General features: G+C 39.6%; 1 protein-coding gene across 1 annotated transcript in view; it reads left to right on the forward strand.

The window, feature by feature from the left end:
• The first annotated feature begins 663 nt into the window (after positions 1–663).
• The window catches only part of PANK3 (pantothenate kinase 3), a 56,477-nt gene continuing 41,921 nt past the window's right edge, over positions 664–15,219 (forward strand). The window contains exon 1 of the mRNA XM_049109161.1: positions 664–667. The gene's annotated coding sequence lies outside the window, so the exon portion shown is untranslated. The remainder of the gene's footprint in view (positions 668–15,219) is intronic.

Consider the following 15,219-nt stretch of genomic DNA (forward strand, 5'->3'; position numbering starts at 1 on the left):
AAGGTGCAACCCTTTCTGAACAAAAGGTCTAATAATGTGAGTGCATCCCATCTTGATTTGAGATGCTGGCTACAGAAGGGCAGCCTGGGTGAGTCATAATGTGTGCTAGGGCCCCTGGGCTCTGAGAAAGTTTCCAGCAAGAGTGGAGAAACCTCAACGAAGCAATCTGCTCTCTGCATGGTACTAGGATTTCACACTCTCTGTTTAAAGTGTGGTAAACTATGACTTTTCCCAATCTTTAATCTTTGTTTCAGCTGGGCCGGCAGTTTGGCCCAGTAGTAGACCTCACAACTCCTGTAATCCAGTACTAGACAGCATTGGCAATCACTCTCTTACCTCATCTCTCTGGCCAGGGATAACAGGCCAAAGAAGCGGTGATGAACAGTAGGATGTCTGGAGGTTTGAGGAGAGTAGAGGTCAGGAAAGGCCATGTCCCTGGTTCTCAGGCCCAGACTGGCCCAATAACATGCCTCTATTTCCACATGAGTATCGCAAGGTTTGGAGAAGCTGCTGAAATGCCTTGGCTCTGAGGCACATGTTTCCTTCTAGTCACCTTCAGAGAATTCTGGAGGCAGAAGAGGATTCTAGTTGGAAGTATTGAGGACACTGTAAGCTGGTGCGTACCGATGTTCTTAATAAGCCAACTAAATATAATGGAAGAAACCCTGTTTACTTTCCTTCCCTGCCCCATTTCCCCTCCATTGCAAACCCACCTCCACTGATACCCACTGATACCACTCCTCCCCTCCTGCAACACTGGGCAAGGATTCAAGGCCCACCTGGACTTGGGTTGCCATCGCTCTATCATCTCCTCAGTGCAAGTGCCCTTCGTAGTTTATCCTGCCCTCAAGTAGCTCCCACCTCTCTCTTTCCTAGACCTTCCTAGTCACCTGCTTCATTTTCAGAATGATACAAAGTTAGGCTTAGAGAAGAGAACTAGAAGGAGGTAGGAGGGAATGGGTAAAGGAGAAGGGAAGAAGGAAAGAGCAAAAGATGGGAAAGATGAAACTGGCTCTTTTCTTTTCTTTTCTTTTCTTTTTTAAAGATTTTATTTGTTTATTCATGAGAGAGAGAGAGAGAGAGAGAGAGGCAGAGACACAGGCAGAGGGAGAAGCAGGCTCCATGCAGGGAGCCCGATGTGGGACTCGATCCTGGGACTCCAGGATCACGCCCTGAGCTGAAGACAGGCACCAAACCACTGAGCCACTCAGGGATCCCCAAAACTGGCTCTTTCCCCACAAGAAGCAAATCCACTTGTGTTTCTTCTGTCTGAACACTTCCTCCAGCCATTGCCTTAATCCCTCTCCTTTTCACAGCCAAATATTTTGGGAGAAAGGTCTATACTTGTCTCTATTTCTTCACCTCCTATTTCTCAATTGGCTGTAATCTGGCTTCTGTCCCCTCCTCTCTACTGAAAATGATCTAAATTCATCAGGGAGCATCTAACTGCAAAATCCAATTGACTAAAAAACCGATGATCTCTCCAAAGCCTCTGGTTCTGACAATGACCCCTTTCTTCTCTTGAGGCTCAACTTTCATTTGGCCTCTGTGGCCCTATCTGTTCCGGATACACCCTCCCTATCTCCTTTTCTTTATCTACAATCCTTAAATGCCAGGACCACTCCTTATACCACCTTTGTTCCTTACTCTATTCACTCCCACAGGGATGTGACATTCAAATCCACAACTCCAACCACCAGCCTTGACTCCCCACTGATGGCTGCCCATACCCTGTCATAACATAAAAACAATAACAATAGTTAACTGATACTATGTCCAGTGCTGGGCTAGTCCACAACAATTCTCTGAAGCAGGTGCCATGTCATTATCAGCCATATTTCACAGCTATGCAAACTTAAATAACTAGCCTGAGGTCACACGGTTCTCAAGAGACTGCTTTTAAAGTCCACACTCAATACTATTTTTGGTTTCCAGCAAAATGATAAAGTAACAAAGGCTGTTGGCTCCCACGCCACAGTCTGACCCTGGAGAAAACAAGAAGGTGATAAGGAGGTTGATGAGTCTGAGGCCCTCGTTTCAAAACTGTGAGGAATCCCTCTGGAAAGCCAGAAGATGATTGGGTCCCAATGTAAATGCAAAACAGTAGCCTAGGAAATAAGAGGACAGCCAAGTGCCAATCAGGTGACAGATTCTAAAGAGGATCCTACAGCTGCTCTTTCCTCTTTCCTGCATTTCTATGGGGGCTGGGGGTGAAACTGCCTGTGTCAAGCAGCACTCTGAGGCATAGCAGTAGCAGCAGAGCACTGTCTGGGCTGGGGAACAGAAAACAGTAGGTGCAGACCAATGGCCTGGCTCTGGACACTCCTCCCTGCCCCACAGCCTGAGGACAAGGGGATGTCAGCCGAAGACAGCTCTTGGAGAGAAAAGCCCAAGGGTAAGTACAGCTCGGTTCCTCAAGTACAGGGAAAGAAGCAGCCATTAGTTCCAGGCTGTAAGGCCTGAGCACTCATATTGAGGTATACTCCTTGACACACAAATGCACATTCTAAAAACTTTGCAGAACACAGCTAGGGCCAATCCTTTCAGCCCTTCCCCCTGGACACACATTACCAGCCGGGGTTGATGAGCTTCCCCAGGAGGGAAGACACATTTGTGTCTGTGATCACAAATTAAAATAATGGAGGGGAGCAACACCACAAAAGAAAGTCAAAAGGGTAGATAATGAATACCAGATAAAGCACAAATGAAGTGCCAGAACAGACAATTCAAATAAGCACAATAAACCTCTTCAAAAATATAGAAGAGGATCAGCGTTTATGAAATAACCCGAGAACAAATACTCATATTGAAAAATAATAAAACAATAAGCAATGCTAGGTTGAAAAATATAATGAAAATATAATTTTTAAAAAAGGAATTTGATGGATCGGTTGAATAGCAGAATGAATCAATTTATTTTCATTGATTTTTTTTTTTTTTAAGAAACTGTTTATTTTCCATCAACCTTATTTCCATTTTGCTTGCCTTTGTGGAAGAGCAGCTTAAGACCACTCAGTGGTTGTGCCTACCCAACCAGTGGCCTGGATAAATTTGAAGAATGAATTAGTGAGACTGGAGACAATCACCCAGAGAGCAACTGGAAAGAGATTAAAAAATGATAAACTCAGGGATCCCTAGGTGGCGCAGCGGTTTAGCGCCTGCCTTTGGCCCAGGGCGCGATCCTGGAGACCCAGGATTGAATCCCACGTCGGGCTCCCTGCATGGAGCCTGCTTCTCCCTCTGCCTGTGTCTCTGCCTCTCTCTCTCTCTCTCTCTCTCTCTCTGTGTGTGTGTGACTATCATGAATAAATAAAATCTTTTTTTTTAATTTTTTTTTAAGTTTTTTATTTATTTATGATAGGCACACAGTGAGAGAGAGAGAGGCAGAGACACAGGTATAGGTATGGATAACTCCACTCTTAGTCAACATTACAATGATCATTCAGAATATCAAAAGCAAAGAGAAAATACAAATGCTTCCAAAGAGGAAGAACAGATCACCTCTTAAAGGCAGACAATGGAATTTTGAAAAAAAATTATTTAAGTATAATCATATATATACATCACATATATTATATAATATATAATTATATATATCTATATCTCACCAATTATAAAGCACAGCTTGATTTTCACACTTTGAACACATCTGTGTAGCTAATCTCCATAGTAAAAGGACCTTTAAAAGGCCCTTACCAGTCATCATTTGTATCCCAAAGACAACTTTATGCTAACTGCTAACACCATGACTGTTTTTCCTATATCTGAATTTTATATAAATATGGGGTGCCCAAGTGGCTCATTGATTTTGGCTCAGATCATGATCTTGAGGTAGTTAAAGCAAGCCTCGAGTCAGGCTTTGTGCTGGGCATAGAGCCTACTTAAGAGTCTTTCTCTCCTTCTCCATCTGTGCCTCCCCACCCCCCCACTCCCACTCACAAGTGCACATGCACACACACACTCTCTCTCAAAAAAGAAAAAAAAAAGATGCACATTGTATATACACATTGTATACACACTGTATATTTTCTATCTGGCTTCTTATGTTCAACATATGTTTGTGGGATTCAACATACGGTTGTATCTGTGTAGCAACTGTTTATCTACTCTCACTGACATAGAGTTTCTCAACCTTAGCACTATTGCTACTTTGGGCCTATTTTATGAGATGGCTGCCCTATGCAATGCCAGATGTCTAGCAGCATCCCTAGTCTCCACCCACTAGGTACCAACAGCAATCCTCTCCCCTCATCCAACAAGTTGTGAGAACAAAAGAAATATCTCCAGACATTGCCCAATGTCTCCTGGGAGGCAACATCTTCTCCAGTTAGAAACACTGCTACAGGGGCACCTGGGTGGCTCAATGGTTGAGCCTCTGCCTTTGGCTCAGGTTGTGATCCTGGGGTCCTGGGATCAAGTCCCACATCAGGCTCCCTGCAGGGAGCCTGCTTCTCCCTATGCCTATGTCTCTGCCTCTCTGTGTCTCTCATGAATAAATAAAATCTTTAAAAAAAAAAAAAAAAAGAAACACTGCTATATAGTATTCCATTGTATAAATATTGGAAAGTTTATTTATCTGTTCTACTATTGATGGACATTCAGATTATTTCCAATTTGGGGCTATTGTGAATAATACTATTATGAAGAGAAGCAGTATTTTCAAAATTTTTAAAGGAAAAGAACATCAAAACCAAATTTTCTGAGTTTGTTTGCCTATCTATTTTAGTAATCTCACACCTAACATGGGGCTCAAACTCATGACCCTGATATCAAAAGTCACATGCTCTTCCAGTTGAGCTAGTCAGACACCCCTCAGAATTTTAATCTATATAAAGTGTCAGTTTGGGGCATCTGGGAGGCTGAGTCAGTTAAGTGTCTACCTTTGGCTCAAGTCATGATCTCAGAGTCCAGGGATTGTACCCCACATAGGGCTCCCAGCTCCGCGAAGAATCTGCTTCTCCCTCTAAGACCCTCCACTCTCCTGCTCTCTCTCTCTCTCTCTCAAATAAATTCTTAAAACATCTTTTTTTTTTTTTAAGCATCAGTTTTATCATTCAAAATACTCTCTTTGGAAATACTCTTCTTTGAAAATTATTTTCTCAATAGTATTCCAGCAAGAAGAGAAACAAATCCATAAGAATGTTACAAACCACATGTGAAATAAGGGTGCATAAATGGCATAGCAAAGTATATTGTTATCTAAAATAGGACACACAACTTCTACTTCTAGGGTGGAAGTGTTGAAAGGAGGTTGAAACAGGCCAACACTGCCACTAACAATAACTATTAAGACCTAGACAAGAGCAGCCCGGGTGGGTCAGCGGTTTAGCGCTGCCTTTGGCCTAGGGTGTGATCCTGGAGACCCGGAATCCAGTCCCATGTCAGGCTCGCTGCATGGAGCCTACTTTCTTCCTCCGCCTGTGTCTGTGCCTCTCTCTCTCTGTGTGTCTCTCATGAATAAGTAAATAAAATCTTAAAGAAAAAAAAAAAAAAAGACCTAGACAATGGGACACCTGGCTGGCTCAGCAGTTAAGGGTCTGCCTTCTGCCTTCAGGGTGTGATCCCAGGTTCCAGGATCAGTCAGTCCCACATTGGGCTCCCTGGGGGGAGCCTACTTTTCCCTCTGCCTACATCTCTGCCTCTCTCTCCATGTCTCTTGTGAATACATAAATAAAATCTTTAAAAAAAAAAAAGACCTAGACAAATTACCACCCCCCTCCAAAAAAAACACATTTTCAAGGTGTCAAGAGCTGCAGAATAAGGATTGAAAGGACTACAAATCCCAGAGAGGAACAATTCACAGAAGAGCTATCAGATCAACTCCCTGGAGGCATTTGCCACATCTGGGCATGCTTGAGGACTGGAACTTGGCCCAGGCAGACAGCAGATAAACTGGGGAAAGGGAAACCATCAAAGCTTTGTGCTATTGCTTATGGATAGAATGGCAAAATCAGAAACGAGGAGCCTTCAGACACACCTGATTTTCCTGACTATACATTTGCTGACTCCAAAGCCTAGGAGAGCAGGAGGCTAAATGAGCTAAGCTAAAAGCTTCTGAAAGTCAAATAAAATCTGATGGCTCAGTTGGTTAAGTGAGTCCGCACCAGGCTCCCTGCTGGGCAGGGAGTCTGCTTCTCCCTGTTATGCTCTCACTCTCTCACACAATGCTCTCTCTCAAGTTCTTTCTTTCTCAAATAAATAAATAAAATATTTTTTAAAAATCTGATGCATGTGCTAGTCCATAAAACAAATCTTAATAAATGTAAGAACTAAAATTATACAAAGTGTGTTCTGCAACTACAATGGAATTAAGAAATCAATAACAAATCTGAGAATTGTTGAAATATCTGGATATTCATCAACATATCTCTAAATAATCCATGGATTATTGGTCAAAGGAGAAATCCCAGGAGATGGGATTAATGGTCAAAGGAGAAATCCCAGGAGAAATTAGAAAACATCTTGCACTGAATGAAAACAAAATCATAATATCAAAATTTATGGGATATAGTTAAAACAATGCTTAAAGGGAAATGCATACCTTCAAATATCTATATCAGAGAAGAGGAAAAACTTCAATCAATAACTTTAGCTTCCACCTTAAACTATAAAGAGGCCAACAACATAGTAGAAGTACTTTTACAAGATACTACACAACAGTGAACACACTACAATGACATATAACCACCTAAATTAATCATACCAAAAAAAGTTGAGCATGAAATATAAAAAAATTCATCCTCTATTATTCCTTGTATATAAAATGTAAAAAAATGACAATACACAGGAATAAAAAATATTTACTCTTTTTGAAGTAAGAATTGTGATTTACCTTAGTGACAGTGTGAGTGACTGGTAATAGGCATAAAGGAAATTTCTTGAGTGTTAGTAATGTTTTGGTCTTTTATTTTGCTAGTTACATTGGTCTTTTTATTTGCTAGTTCATTTTCTGAAAATTCATTGAGCTGTACCTTAGTATATGTTTGTATTTTTATATGCATATAACATTTCAATTAACAATTTTAAACATCATGCAGTAAGTAACTGAGGCAGGATTCAAACCCAACCAGTCAGATTTAAAAGATGAATCCTAAATCTTAATTCTAGAATCAGGGTTACACCATTCTCTAGAACAGTTGAGGAAAAAGATCTAAGTATATCCCTAAGTTAGAGTTCTCTGAAAAATAGAACAATAGGCTGTGTATCAAGAAAAAGCAAGAAGGAGAGAACAATTTTTTAAAGAAATTGGCTCCTGCAATTGGAGTTGTCAAGTCCAAACTCTGCAGGGAAGACCAACAAGCTGGAGATTGAGGGAGGAGCTGATAAACATCAGAAGGCAGTCTGGAGGCAGAATTCCCTCTCCCTCAGAGGACCTCTAACTTTTTTTCTTCTAAGGCCTTTGACTGATTGGATGAGGCCCACCTACTTTATGTAGTGTAATCTGCTTTACTCAAAGCCTATTTATGTATTGTAGGTAAGGCACCACACTCAATATGGGGCTTGTACTCACAACCCCAAGGCCAAGACTTGAGCTGAGAACAAGAGTCAGATGTTCAACCAACTGAGCTACCCTGGTGCCCCAAGCCTTCTGATTTATTTTTTTATTTTTTATTGGAGTTCAATTTGCCAACATATAGCATAACACCCAGTGCTCATCCCATCAGCCTTCTGATTTAAGCGCTACTTTCATCTAAAAAATGCCTTCACAGAAACATTTAGATTGGCTTTTGATTGAATATCCGGTTACTGTGGTCCAGATAAGTCAACACATAAAATTAACCATAACAATCTCTAACAATTCAAAATGAAAATTCTAGATAACATCACCATAATTAAGAGGGTGGGGGAGGGGTAAGTAGGGAAAAAGAAAGAATAAGGAAAGTGGAAGCATGCTAATGTGTTTGTCTTATTCAGAAGGAAAATAGTGATAGTAATACATTAAAGAAATTATTAGGGAAGATAACTAAAAATATCTGTCTTGATTTATTAATAATAGAATGCATATATTTCAAACCAACAGAATAAAATTCAATTTAATGGGAGGCAGGAAAAGAAAAAAGGAAGAAAATATAAAAGTTTAGTAATTATAATATACAGTAAAAATAAATTCATATATAATATGAACCTTAGTTTCAACAAAAGTAAACTCACTACTCAAAAGACAGACTATTTGATATTATTTTTGAAGATTTATCAAATGTATTTCTTATAAGTGATTGGTAGAATTTATGTATACCAACAGCTAAATAAATTTTTGGGGAAAAAAAGAGTCAAGAAAGAGTATCCATGTTAGAGACATTAAGGCCTATTCTACACCACAATAACAAATCAGGTGCATTGAGCATTGATATTAAGGAGCAAATAAACCAATGGAACAGAACTGAGCACTCAGAAATAGACTCAGGTATATATGGCAATTTGTTAAGTAATAATAAATGGACATGGGTTGATTTTCTTGGATTATGTGGGAAAGCCAGTTTACTATATGATGAAAAATAAAGTTGGATCTCTACTTCAGACCATATGCAAGGATGAATTACAGAAAAATTAAAGGTAAAATTATAAAGTTAATAGAAACTCATACCTGTGTGACCTGTGAGGAAGGACATGTTAAAACTCTAAAAGTGGACACCACACAGAGGAAAATATTACATTTGACTACATCAAAATTAGAGATTTCATAGACAAAATGCAAATGACAAACTGGGAAAAGATAGTTGCAATATTTAAAGATGGTTAAGAGATTACCATCGACAACACTCATAAATTCCTTCAAAATCTACAAAAAAAGAAGAGGAAATCCAAAAGAAAAATGAACACATAATATACACTGGAATTTTCAGAGGAGGAAACCTAAGTGGTTAACCAGCAAAAAAAGGAAAAAGAAGTAAAGAAAAAGCCTAAATTTACATTGAATTGCAAGCTGTCATAGATGTCCCCATCAGATTGGCAAAAATGAAAAAGTCAAGAAACACCAAGTGTGGGCAAAGATATGGGAAGATACCAAGCAATCCTCTTGCACTGCTGATGGGAAAGAATAATAGAAGAGCTAAACTGGAAGCACTCTGTCTGGTAAGACTTTGATACTTGATCAGTTCTAGGATGCATGTGTATTATGTTCTATGAACTGAGAGGGAGGTGACTGCAGAGAACTGTATGTCCATCCAAATGATACCTACTGGTGTTTAAATTCATTGTGATCTAATTTAACTCATCATCATGCCCTACCCTCTCACTCTGCCTCTACTCTGTTTCTTGCACTGAAGTTCCTGCCCGGTTAATGGTGTCACCTTCTACACAGTCACCTAAGAAGGTAACTTGAGTCAACTTGTACTCTTCCCATTCTCACTATCATTCCTCTGTCAGCTCCCCCATCTGATGATTCTACTTCTAAAGTGTCTCCCATGGTCTGGAGTCCCTCCACTTCTGTCCACCCACAAATGTAATGTGAGATCCAGTTACTCCCCTTTAAATTACTCTGGCAGCCTCTATTAATCCTGCACCCTCCCTTGTTCTCTCCTAATCACACTGCACACCAGCTACTATAGTGATCATTCTAAAATGCAAATAGGTTCACAGAACTCCTCTCCTTAACAATCTTTCAGCAGCTTCCCAAAGTTCAAGTCCTTGAAGTTGGAATACTTTCTTCACCATCTGGCTCCTGCCTCTCTCCAGCCCCACTGCTTTCTGCTCTTCCACACTCAACCTGTGACCCTGAAACACTAACCTGGTAGCACCATATTCTCTCCTCTTGCCCTGGAAGCTCCAGGGTTGACCAATTAAAAGGAAATTTGATTACTGAAGTAATTATAACAGATATCAAAAGAAACCTACATTTTTACTATATGCCGTTTTATATTATTGCAATCTGGATGCTTTACCCAGATTTAGCAATTACTTATATTTAGTCCCATTTGCTTTGTCTCCATGATTCTCTCTGTATTTTTTTTAAGATTTTATTTATTTATTCATGAGAGATACAGAGAGGGAGGCAGTGACATAGGCAGATGCAGAAGCAGGCTCCCGATGGGGAGCCAGATGTAGGACTCGATCCCAGGACCCCGGGATCATGACCTGGCCAAAGGCAGACACTCAACTACTGAGCCACCCAGGAGTCCCTCTCTGTATTTTTTTCATGTCACTTTTTCTGAACTATTTGCAAGTATACTGGAGACATCATGCCCCTTTATCCCTAAATATCTCAGACTATATTTTCTAACAAGGACATTCTCTCACACAATCATTTACAATTATCTAAATCTGGAAATTTAACATTGATAAGATACTATTATCTAATCCACAGTCCATTTTCAAATGTTATCAATTGTCCTCAAAACCTTGAGATACTTGATTTTTGCCAGTTTGAAACCCAATCCAAAACCAATCTAGTTGCTATGTCTCTTTGATCACCTACTCAGTATTTTGTTGTCTTTCCTGACTTTGATGTGTTTTAATTGTTCAGGCCAATTGTTTTGTAAAACACTCCCCCAACTTGTGTTTATCTCATGTCCTTATGAGTAGATTGACATTTTACATTTTTGGCAGAAATACCACTGCCATGACATGGTATCCTTCTCAGTGCATCCCATCAGGAGGTACTGTTTGATCCAGTACTAGTGATATCAACTTTATTTATTATTTGGTTAAGTGGCAACTGCCAGATTTCTGCACTTTAAAGTTAGTACTGAGCCATCTTATTTTTGCTTTAAACATAAATATGCACTCATTCACCAATGTTTCATTCAGGCCAAGGCTTTTTCTTTGAGAATCGGTCTGCTAACTGGCTCTTTAAACCCTTTCCCAAGCATTTCCTAGAATGCACACTTTCAATTTCAATTTCTTTAAAGACCAAGAACTGAAAGCCACTTTCAAAGCAATCTGAGTGCTGATTTATTCTAGAGTTTGTATTTTCCCATAAGCAAATTGACTTTATCCATTTTTCCCCAAAGTTTTCTACTCATGGTAACAATTTTCTTTTCACACTCAAATTCACTGTAAATACAATTTTTAATTAATTTATATAATTCCAATAACAGGTACAATTGGTACAAGCAGTTTTGGGAACAAATGCAACTGACTGATATTGATAAGCATACAACTCAACTAATAGAAATAAAAGCTAGGGGTATTCCTATCCACGGGCATTTAGAATGCTGTGAGCGTTTGTCAGTATATTTTTCAGACAGAATGGAGGGTGTGGGTTAATCTAGAAAGGTAGTTAAGTAGAAAATCAGTTAACAGAGCTTTAGATGGAAATAAAACTTCCCAAAATTGAGGGACATGAATTTTCAGATTGAAAAATCCCAAGTGCCCAGCAAAATAAATTCAATCTATCATTGAGAAATGTCACTCTGCCAGGATAAAAAGAAAATCCTAAAAGAACTCAGAGAGGGGAAAAAAAAATCAATATTCATATATATAGCAAAGAAAGTCATAATTGCATCGGATTTTTCAACAGCCTTCAAAATTCTGACAGAAAATTATTTTCAATAGAGACCTTTATACAAAGACAAACTATGAACCAAATATGAGGAAAGCCCAGTGATATAGTTATTATGCAAGATCATTCCAAACAATCTTTCTTATAGAGGTAGTGAAGAATATACAAGGAACACAATAACACAAAGGAAGACTCAGGAACAAGGAAACACAGGGCCCAACCCACAAGTGTGGCCAAGTATCAGCTGTCCAGATTAAAGAAGGAGGATAATAGGAGAAGCAGGAGAGAAGTCTCTGGTGGGGGAGTGAGAGGAAATAAAACATGGAACTGATTACCTGATGTCTTTGAACATTTGAAATATTATTGATATGCATTTGACAGATTTTAGCAGCAAAGAGAATAAAGAGCAATAAGTACCTTGAAAACTAAGCAAATGACAAATATTGAAGAACTTTACCAACTAGAAAAAAAAGCAGTTGAGCAAAAAAAAAAAAAAAAAAAGTATCATAGCATAATTTTAGGCTGACCAAAGAACAATATTTATACAGAATAATACAATCTCTGTCTATTGACTTTCAAAATGATAGAGAACTAAAACAGAAGCTTTATGAGAACTGAAACTGGGGTACCTGGCTGGCTCAATCAGTGAAGCATGCAACTCTTGATACTGGGGTTTTCTGAGCCCCACGCTGGGTACAGCGATTATTTAAAAATAAAATCTTTAAAGAAAAAATAACTGAAACCTCATTCTATTCACTGCTATATCCTGGTACTTAGAGCAGTATCTGGCACATTGAAAATGTTTGATTTACTGGGTTTTTAAAAAAAATATACTATAGTATTTGAGTTCAAAATTTTCAATGAAAGCTAACAGAGTTGTTTTTTTTCCCCCTAAAGATCTTTTTTTTTTTTTAATTTTTATTTATTTATGATAGTCACAGAGAAAGAGAGGCAGAGACACAGGCAGAGAAAAGCAGGCTCCATGCACCGGGAGCCCGACGTGGGAATCGATCCTGGGTCTCCAGGATCGCGCCCTAGGCCAAAGGCAGGCGCCAAACCGCTGCGCCACCCAGGGATCCCCCTAAAGATCTTTAATGTGAGAATTTCTGGGGCCATACAGAAAGCTAGCTAGTGAGAAGTGATCTGCCATTCTCCCAGACATCTCATCTGTATGAGAACATACTCTCACAGACTGTCCTGCACAGCACTCTCCCATCTTGATGTCCCAACCCTAAATATTCATAGTTGGTGGTCACAGTGCATTCAAAATGCACCTATTAGGGGCGCCTGGGTGGCTTGGTGGGTTAGGCATCTGCCTTTGGCACAGGTCATGATCCCAGGATCCTGGGATTGAGCCCCACATCAGGCTCCCTGCTCAGTGGGGAGGTGCTTCTCCCTCTCCATCTGTCTGCTGCTCCCCCTGATTGTGCTCTCTCTGTCAAATAGATAGGTAGATAGATAGATAGATAGATAGATAGATAGATAGATAAAATCATAAAAACAAAAAGCAAAAAATAAGATGCACCGGGATCCCTGGGTGGCGCAGCGGTTTGGCGCCTGCCTTTGGCCCAGGGCGCGATCCTGGAGACCCGGGATCAAATCCCACGTCGGGCTCCCGGTGCATGGAGCCTGCTTCTCCCTCTGCCTATGTCTCTGCCTCTCTCTCTCTCTCTCTCTCTGTGACTATCATAAATAAATAAAAACTTTTAATAAAAAATAAATAAATAAGATGCACCTATTAGACTACTTCACTGGGTCTGAAGCTATGCCAGTCACTGCTGGTGGGGCAAATTTGTTGTTCTAAAGACAGACTTGTTCATGTGTTCAGCCTATGTTAACAAACAAGAGAAGTTTCTGATGGATCCTGACCCCTGCAATCTGCACGGTTTGGTTCTACAAGGGTTTATTTTCCAAACAATTGTAGATCTCTGATAAGTAACAATACACAAGATCATTTCCCCCAATTATCCTTAATCTTGTTGCTTCTGATCATCAACATAATAAATATAGATTGCAGAAATTTTGGAAGAAAAGAAAGAAGTTAAACTAATGTAAAGAAGTAACTCTTCCAAAAACCAGAGATAATGCTATTAGCATTTTCTCTTTTCTAAAATTTTCTTCTCCACATTGAGATTTTACAATTATAATTTCATGTCTAGTCTATTAACCATAGGAAAGAAGCATTTCTCTAGTCATTAAAAAAATAAGCCTTATAAGCAATAAGAAAGATTGTTTCAAACTTATTCCCCTTAGAGGAAAATTTAAGCTTCTAGGAAAATCCCTTCTTATAAAAGTGGTAAGGAATTCAGTGTTTCTCAGAGAAGCACCCACAGAGCATTTCCTCAGAATGCTGGCCCATGGGAAGTCCATGTGATATGCTGGGGTATAGCTCTACCGCCTCAGGTTCCATACTCAGACTTTGATTTTTTTTTAAGATTTATTTATTTACTTAGAGAGAGAGAGAGAGCATGAGTAAGAGGGGCAGAGGGAGAGGGAGACACAGAATCCCAACTAGATTCCCCACTGAGTGAGGAGCCTGTTGGGGGCTTAATCTCATGACCCTGAGATCATAACCTGAGCTGAAACCAAGAGTTGAACACTTAAGTGACTTTGCCACCCAGGCACCCCTGAGACTTTGATTTTAATATCAGTGTGCCTCTTACCAGCCAATGACCTTGGAAGTTTCCTTCTCTGAGATTCAACTTTCCTTATCTGTAAAATGGAGATAATAATATATCCCTCATAGGGTTATTAAAAAGATTAAAAGAAATATGCCTGTCAAGCGCTTAGTACTGCACCTAGAAAAGAATAAGGACCCAATGAATATCACTGTCATCATCCTGCTCCCTTCCACTGTCTTCCTAATTAAGGGTTAAGACAAGCAGACACTCCTAAAGATTGGTTACATCTCCTGCTGTTAAAATGGCATCTCAGAACTTGTTGTCTTTGCCTATTTGATCCTGAATATTTCTGTTCCAATTAATACTTAATTTCCCTTTGGCATGTGGTAGTACTTTGCCTTCCAGAGCCAACGTTTAATTAATGATCTCACCCACTCTGTGCCCTACCTTCTTATCCTTGAGAAACTAAAAAATCTAATTGCCAACATTGGCCCCAAGTCACATGCAAGAAAATAAAAGCATGGGCTAAACATTCTGTTGTTGCAAAATGAGAAGAAGAAAGAGAACTGAGTAAGTTCTGAGTGAACCATAATCTGGGCTGGATGCTTTTTTCACCAAAATACCACAATGCAGATATTTTACTCCTTCCTTCTCAGCAGATCAGAGAGGGAAAGTAAATTGCCCACAGTCACAGAGCTAGGTACTGGCAGAGTCAGAAATGGAAGCAATTCTCTCAGATTTGAAAGACCTGACTTCTTCCACACTATCATGCTGCCTCCAGAATATGCACTGTCAAAATTTCAGATAACACTCCACTATCAATAATAGTTGGTATTCACTAGGCAGTCACCAGATGCCCAGTGCTCAATCTATTTCATGCAGGATCCTATCTAAGCCTTATATCAGCTCTATGAAGTAAAAACATATGTTTTTACTGTAGAGGCTCAGAGAATTGAAGCCACATACTCAAGGTCATGCTGCTATGAAGAGTCACTGCTGGGATTCCAACCCAGGTCCATGTGATTCTGGGGAGGAAGATCTGAACCATCACACCCTCCTTCTTCCCTGTCATCCCTGTGTCTCATGCCCACTTAAAATATCTGGTTGAAAAACAGAAAATCAATTCTTTTTTTTTTATGATTTTATTTACTTATTAGA

This window comes from Canis lupus, chromosome 4, assembly GCF_003254725.2.
Source record: "Canis lupus dingo isolate Sandy chromosome 4, ASM325472v2, whole genome shotgun sequence".
Taxonomy (NCBI): Eukaryota; Metazoa; Chordata; class Mammalia; order Carnivora; family Canidae; genus Canis; species Canis lupus.